We start from the raw sequence: 8516 nt of genomic DNA on the forward strand, positions 1-8516 counted from the left end.
AGGAATTTCTTTTCCTTGCTGGAAACTGGAATCCCAGACCATTGCAGTGTGTGCCATGGAGCACAGAGGGCAATGCCCGAGGCTTCCGGGGCGCTGTCTCTGCCGTGCCTCGCAGGGAAGCTGTGCAGGTGCAGGTGCCGAGGTCCCAAAGCTGAGTGGGCTCCCAGAGCAAACAGCAAAGGCTTCTTTGCTGGACATTCCCAAGCACATCCCCAGCTCGAAGCAGAGGGAAGAAAAGGGAAGCGAGGAGCTGGCAGAATCCGGGAATGCTTGTGGCTGGAAGGGACCCTGCACAGGTGTTAGGATCCCATGAGGGAGAGATGCCTCTGCCCGAATGAAAGTGCAAAGGAGACCATATGAGGACAACACATGGATTTTATTTAATATGGATTTTATTTACCAAGAAAGGAGAGGTAGAGAGATAGAAAGAAATAGGAGAGAGGTCAGTTGGGACTAGATGATCTTTAAGGCCCTCCCCTTCATTCTGTGATTCTAGATGTGTGGATGTGTATTTTAATTTGATATTATTATTTACTACTACAACTATTTAATATTTTTATTATTAGTTACTACTACTATTTATTTCCTTCTCATAATTCTTATTCAACTTATTATTCTTGTTCCTTTTCCTATTCTTGTTCTTATTTACTACTACTATTTCTTCATCTTATTCTTCACCTTATTCTTGGTTTTGTTTGGTTTTTTGTTTGTTTGTTTGTTTGTTTGTTTTTTGGGAGTGGGGAGGTTGTGGTCTTTTTTTCTTACTACTGATGTTTCTTAAATTCAACCTTCACCGTTTTGGAAGAATCATTTGAGTCACAGTCCTGCAGTGATGTCTCTAGAGAACCACCTCCCATCTGTGCCCATTCCTTGTGGATACAATCCCAAAGGACCAGCATGTAATCCTTTCAGGATGAGAGGAAATGGCCTTCCATTCCCCCGGGAGAGGTTCAGATTAAATATTAGAACAAGTCTTCCCTGACACAGTGGTCAGGTATTGGAAGAAGTTGCCTAGGGAGGTGGTGGAGTTGCTGTCTCTGAAGTGTTGAAGTTGTCTGGATGGGATATCTGGGGACATGGTGGTGCTGGGGAGCCAGTGGGACTGTATGACCATCAAGGTTTCTTCCCACCTTGATGATTCTCTGGGATTCACCCCTGAGCCTCCTGGCACCAAGTGTCCCCCATGGGTGCTGCTTTGGGGGCTGGCCACACCGCTGACATTTGGTCTTGGGGAGATGCCCTTGGGGTGATGCAAAGCAGCTGGGGATTGCTCGGCCTGCATGGGCACGTCTAGGCAAAGGCAGTCCGTGTGGCTCCCACAGGATGTTGGGCAGGCTCTGGGCCAGCCACCACCTGCGGGGCCCGGCCTGGCGTGGGCAGCGGGCACCGATTGTCCGGCCGTGGCCTCAGGCAGGGGCAGCGGAGCAGCGCCCGCAGCGCCCGCAGCGCCCGCCTGAAGCGGGACGGGCGTTCCTTAGGGGGAGCCGGCCGCTGCCCGAGGGCTCCCGGCTGGGAAAAGCACAGAAAGCAGCTGAGTGAGGCACGCACCGGGCTCTCTGTCCCTGCCTCTGGCACCTGCTCCTCGAAGGCAGGAGAAGCTGCGTGTCCTCTGAGGAGCCCTTGGGCTGCCAGGTGGGGAGGCGAGGCCCAGAGCAGCACTTGGTGGCACAGTTCAGCTGCCCCACGCTCAGCCCAGGCCTCCTGAGGGACAGGCAGTGGGAGCCTGTCTTCTGCAAAAACTCCCAGTTTCTGCTCCCTGTCTTCTTCACTCAGCTCAAAAAAGCTCAGTTTGTCCCACACGTCCTCCTCCTGCAGCAGGGGCTTGACCCCGATGCTGTGGACACTGACATGTTCCCACTTGTCCTGTGTGAGCTCTTTGTCGCTGTCATCTTCCCAACTGGACTGCATGGAGGGTCTGCTATCACTGCTTTGGGACAACTCTTGGCCAACAGAGTCCTCCCAGTCAGACAGTTCTGGGGAGCTACTGACTTCTCCCTGGGACAGCCCTTGCTCCAAGCATTCCTCCCAGTTGGAGAGTTCTCAGTAGCTAAAGGCTTCTCCCTGGGACAGCTCCTGCTCACTGCGCTCGTCCCAGTTGGAGAGTTCTTCAGAGCTACTGACATCTCCTTGGGAGAGCTCTTGCTCAAGAGACTCTTCCCAGTTGGAGACCTCTTGGTAGCTCCTAACATCCCCCACTGGGAAAGCTCGTGATCCCTCTCTGATTCCCATTCTTCCTCCACCTTGACAAAGGCCCCCTTCTTCTCAGTCTCTGACAGGGGCAGGACTGAGCCACCCACTGCCCCCACCAAGTGCCCACTGAGGGCCTGGTCTTCTGGCCAGCTGGGCAAGGGGCTGGGTGGCTGGGAGTTGGGGTTCACTTTGTCCTACTCCATCTCTGTTGTGCTCTGGTGCAGAGAGATGCTGGGAGCTGCTTCCTCCTGAGAGAGCAGCTCTCCTGGGACTGGGCACCCCAGGGCACACCACACACCTGTGTCACAAAGGGCCACCCCGGCACCCCAACAACAGCTGACCCCACTGAAGTGGCATGGAGCAGCCCTAGACTTGGGCACTTGTAGCCCCTGATGTGCCCGGAGCCCTGTGAGGCTTTGGACACGGTCCCATAGGACAGCCCGAGCCCCACCCTGCAGAGCCCTGGCTTTGGAGGCTGGGCTATTTGGGGCACGAGCCGCTGGCCAGATGGACACAGCCAGGGAGTTCTGGGCACTGGCTCCATGTCCAGCTGCAGGCCGGGGACAAGGGGTGTCCCTCAGGGCTCTGCCTTGGCCTCCCCAAGGACACAGCCAGTGGATCCAGCTCACCCTCAGCACCTTTGCAGGGCACGGGAAGCTGAGCAGGGCAGGGGCACCACGGAAGGCGGGGACCGTGCACAGGGACCTGGACAAGCTTCACAAGAGGCACCACGAGAACTTCACGAGGTTCAACGAGGCCGGGGCCAGGTCCTGCACCTGGCCTGGGGCAATCCCCGAGCCCCGGATTCATCCAGGTCGGAAGAGACCTTCAAATGCCTCCGTTTAGCGCTGCCTCCCCGGCCGCTCCCAGCACCTCCAGACCAGCGCCTGCTTGGGCCCTGGGGCTTTGCCCTGCCCGTCCCCGCTTCCAGCAGGGCTGCTCCGAGCGGAGCACCCGCAGCCTTTGCCTCTGCCCCACAGCCCCTCTGGGCCCGCTGTCCGCGGGCTGCGGTGGGGAATGTCCCCGCAGCCCCAAGGGCCGGGGAAAGCCCAGGGCCGAAGAGTCTCTGCCCTGCAGGCCCCGCCTGTTCGGGGCTGAGCAACAGCTGGAGCCCGGCACTTGCTGCTAGCAGCGGGGGCGAGCCCCGCGCTGGACGGCAAAGGGGGCTGGGGCTGAGGGCGATGGGCCGAGGCCCCTCCCGCTGTGTCCCGGGGCCAGAGCCCGGCCCGGGCTCGGTCCCTGCTGCCCCAAGGGCGCTGCCCAGGGCTCCCCGCCCGCCGGGGCCGGGCCGGCGCTGAGGGGCGGCCGCCGCCCGCTCCGGCCCCTTGTCCCGGCCCCCAGCTCGAGCAGGGCCACCCAGAGCCGCTCGTGCGGGACCACGGCCACACCGATGGCTTCTGAACATCTCCTTGGGCTCTACAGCCTCTCTGAGCAGCCCGTTCCAGTGCTTGCTCACCCTCCCAGTGAAGAGCTGCTTTTCCTCCTGCTCAGAGGGAACCTCCTGCGTTTCAGTTTGTGCCCTTTGGGTCTTGTTCTGTCTCTTGGACACCAGAGCCAAGAGCCTGGCTCTGTCCTCTTGGGATCCTCCCTTCAGGCATTTCTATACCCTGATCAACCCCCCCGTGGACTTCTGTAGCCTCTCCTCCCCAGTTCCCTCAGCCTTTCTTCCTCTGAGAGATGCTCCAGCCTGTGAATCATCTTCATGGCCTTTCAGTGGCCCCTCTTCTGTGGAGACACAGCACTTCAGCAGTGGCCTCACCATTGCTGAGGAGAGGGCAAGGCCCTTCCCTCAGCCTGCTGACAGCATTCCTAACACTCAAGTATTTTCCTTGTGCACCTGTGTACTTGGAATAGCCCCTGTGAACATTCAGGATCTTACCCATGAAAGCATAGCTCTGGGGATGTGATTAATAAAGCAATTAGTTCTTCATATCTCCGTGAACTTTGAGCATGGGAACTGACTTGCTCCTAGTCTCTGCTATGTGCTGTTTTTTTATAAAGGAACTTGTGTATTTCCCAAATTCCAGATTTCCTTTTAATTTGCAAGTATATATCTATGTCTGTCGGTGATGGCTGCAAAGCAATTTTTGAAAACGTAAAGTGAGGGAGATTGATACAGAGGTGACTTTACAATGGTTGTGGAACAAGGGAGTTATAAATGCATCTTCATCAGGGTTACCTCACATCTGGTTCTGGTTCTTTGAAGTATGAATTTTGTTCACTGTTTCACTCCATGTTGGAGAAGCAAAAAGAAAACTGCAGACCTGGAGCTTTCTCTGACCTAGAGTGATGTCAAAGTAGTTCTAAAATGTTTTGCTGGTAGAGCTACCCAAGGCACATGAACGACTAAGAAACATCTCACCTGTCAGGTAGTGCTGCCACGTTCTGCATCTGCTCTGGATGCTCTTTTTCACCCCATAGACAGAATCAGGGCAGAATTTTAGGACCTTGACTATGGGTTTGAGGTTTCAGATTTTTTGCAGGTGGGTGGAATGTGGCTTAGACTTGACACAGATAAATGTGTATGACAGGGTGGGACATAGCAGGGCGTACGCTCTGATTTAGTGTCTGGAAAGTGTTGGATCTGAGATTACCCAGAGTCCTGTCTTACAGAAATAAGCATCATAGCTTATAGTTGTTCATAGCTATTTAATTAATTTAATCATAGTTATTTAATAAATTTCATTTTGAAAGCTGTGAACACAACAATTTAGAAAAAAAAGAGTATAATCAGTCACTGCAATTACAGTAACAAATACAAAACCAAATACACTGGAAAGAGATAAAATCAATACAAACTTTTCCCATTAATTCTCTGCCTCTGAACTCTAGAGTCTATTTTCTACACCTGAAAGGAAGAGAAGGTTCACAAGAAGCCATACATGCAGTCTAACATGAAGTTTGAAACAAGTGCTTGGTCAGGAGAGTGGAACAGTGTAAAATATTCTTAGTTGATAAAAACTACACTTTGGCCAGCAGAGCTTTGCAGCAGCATCCCAAGACTCTGTGTGATGCCACCTTTACCTGTGAGGTGGCTATAACCATGTTTTTATAGAGATTTTATAGCCTCAGCCTGATGCAGTACCACTGCACACTCCTCACTGACAGCTCTGCTGGCAGAGGCAGACCTGGTAATCTTCATTCCTGAAAGGTGATCCCTCAGCTTGTTACTCCTCAGGGAAGAGGGGACCATTCTCCTTTCACATGTAGCATTTCAGCCTTTCCCCCAGAGACAGGAAACAGCCCTGTCCATCTGCCTGCTGCCTTCTGACTGTGGCAGGTTTGCTCAGGAGTTGTGGGGCCAGGAGAGGCACAAACCCAAAGCCAGAACGTGGGTCCCCCATTTGGTCCTGCCCTCATGTGCCCTGTCCAGTCTGTTTTCTGTAGCCCCTTTCTAGGTGAGACTCAGCACGTGTGACACATCCCATCCCTTGTGAGTCAGCTCTGTGAGTCTTTGTGACAGTTGTCTGAGGAGGAGGGTGATGGGCGTGCAAAGATGTGGCTCAGTGGCCAGGTGGGATGCCCAGAGAAGCCTCTTTGGAAGGTGGTCAGCAGCCTGGCACCAAGGACATGCCTCCAAGCAAGCTTCCACAACCTGGAGCTGGTGTGGGGATGAGGAGGCTGGTGCACGTCTGGCTCTTGATCTGGAATAACCCTCTCAACTCGTGTCTTCCAGAGAACATCTTCTTAATGAAAGAGTCTTGCTCCATACAAAAAAAGCTGAGGTGAAGACATCATTGGACTTCCACTTCAGCTAACTGCTCTTATTTTCAGTTCATTTGCAAAATCAGGAGACATCTGATCTATCCAAACACCAATCTCTGTAGAAGAAAAAGTAACGTGTCCACCATGACCTCATAGTAGTAAAACTGCAATTAATTTAAGGTCATTTAGTTCTTCTTTGCCCAAATGCCTACATCTCTTAATTGCTTAAGAAGACACACTGCCAGGAGCTGAGTGTTTCATTAGGTCAGAAATTAGCTTTGCTATTAAAATACAGGCCTGGTCCTAAAAATGTCTGGAAAAAAACAACCATGCCCCATGAATATAATTGTTGACAAATTGGCTAAGTTTCAAAGTGAATGGGCCACAATGTTTTATTTCATCCAGTCATAGTTTTGAATTATGTATTTAGATATAAAGCGAAGCTGCAGAGCCATGTTTCAATTCTATTAGAATTGACCCAAGCTGGTTCACCCTGGGTACTTGTACTTGCTTTTGTGCACTAAAAATGCAGCCTATCACAAGGGAAAAGAACAACATATGAAAACAGACAAATAATGGCACCGTGGTGTTTGTATCAATCCCATCCCACCAGTATTCCACTCACTAATTTTGCAAGTGTCATAAATTATAAGTGTCATTGTTTTGTCATATTATAACAATTACATTTTTTCCTGTAGGATCACACTTTTCCCTTTCTCCAAATCTGGCTTCAAACTGAAAGAGAGCAGGTTTAGATTATATTTTAGGAAGAAATTCTTCCCTGGGAGAGTGGGCAGGCCCTGGCACAGGGTGCCCAGAGAAGCTGTGGCTGCCCCTGGATCCCTGAAAGTGTCCAAGGCCAGGTTGGACATTGGGGCTTGGAGCAACCTGGGATAGTGGAAGGTGTCCCTGCCCATGGCAGGGACTGGAACTGGATGAGCTTCAAGGTCCCTCCCAACCCAAACCATTCTGTGATTCCATATCTGGTAATTAATCTATTCCTGAGCAGTCACAATTTTGCAGAAGGGACAAAGGCTAACAAGAAACATTTTGCCTGGAACGTATCTGGCACTGAAATGGAAAAAAGAAAATTATTTTTGGGGCTATTATTTTTTCTATGATGATGACTCTTCAAAAATATATTGACCAAAACTTCAGTGAAATACCCCGAATTTTTAGAAACTAAAACACGCCAAACTGCTGCTTTTTTTTTTTTTTTTTTTTTTTTTTTTTTTTTTTTTTTTTTTTTTCCTGCCTCCTATATTTCACTGCTGGATCCGGTTCTTTTCTCTCCACCAGAGAGCGCCAGGATCCCCAGAGGTGCTGATGCTGGGACTTCCAGGAATGTGCGCTTCTCCCGGGCAGTACAAACACTTGCGTGCTCCTCAGACAGATGCTCGAGGACACTCAGACCAGCTGGCTTTGGGAATGTGGGACGTCAGAAAGAAGAAAGGATTTGGTAAGTAGGAAAAGACATCTTCATGTTTTAGACTGAGAGCAGCAGCACTTCAAGGAATTTTGTAGGAAACCAACAGGCTTTGAAAAATGCCCTCCTCCAGAAGAACAGTGAAAATGCTCCGATTCAGCTGGACAGTTAGAAAATCCAAGGACCTGTGCATATATAGAGAGAGGGCTTCACCTTCAGTGTGATGCTTTTGAGGTCGCTGTGATGGTGCAGTCTTTTGTTTCTGGCTCCTCCTTGATGCCTGTACACAGCATTAGAGGCACAGAATAGATTATAGGATCATCTCCATAAAACAAAAGTTTTATGTGATTCTGCCTCTCTTAAGCCTTGTAGTAAATACTTGGTTAAAAATACCCAATTTCAAATCTCATTTGAGTATGTGTGAATCCCCTCCAGACTTAGAATTTGGTATTTTTACAGTTTTTTTTCCTCAGGATTTTAAAAAATGCATTTACATGCCTTTACATACCTCTGTCAAATTTCTCCTGAAACAAATAACCTGAATGTCAGCTAACAAAGCAAAGTTTTCTTCTCGTGGCATTTGGCTGCTCAGAAGATTGATGAGTAAAGAAGCAGCAGCAGCAAATATTGCACAGCTGTCATTGTCACATCTGGGGAAGCCCTCAGGATTGCAGTCTTCAAAGCCTGTTCCAGAGCACCAAAACTTCCCCCAGTGCAAGACTGTAGAAGAAATATTATTAAATATCTTTTGGGTAGATTTTTCCCTTAAACTGTTTCATAGACTTTATAGCATAAACTAATGGATGGCAAGAGTAACTGATGTAGTTTCTGTCAGCCAAAAAGAGTTAGAGGTGTCACACCCCAGGAACACCTCATTCATTAGGGAAGAAAGTAGTAAGTGGGAACCAGAAAGAGCCATATTAATCACAAATGACACCTTAAAATAGAGGCTGTTCTTTTTCTTGCTGTTGTTTTTGGCAGGGTCACAGCGTGCTCTCTTCTATATCTTACATTCTTCTGCTGTTGTCATCGTACTTTCTTGGGCCTCTTCTTCTGGCTCATTGCCCTTTGTTCCTTCAGCCACCTGCCTGCAGAGCCTGCAAAACTCAGCATGGTCTCTTCCTTCCAGCAGAAGCATCCCTGGATGTCAGTAATCCCAGCAGGTCTTGTTTCTAACACCAGTGGACTTCACTGA

The sequence above is a fragment of the Aphelocoma coerulescens genome, chromosome 1 (assembly GCF_041296385.1).
Source record: "Aphelocoma coerulescens isolate FSJ_1873_10779 chromosome 1, UR_Acoe_1.0, whole genome shotgun sequence".
Lineage (NCBI taxonomy): Eukaryota > Metazoa > Chordata > Aves > Passeriformes > Corvidae > Aphelocoma > Aphelocoma coerulescens.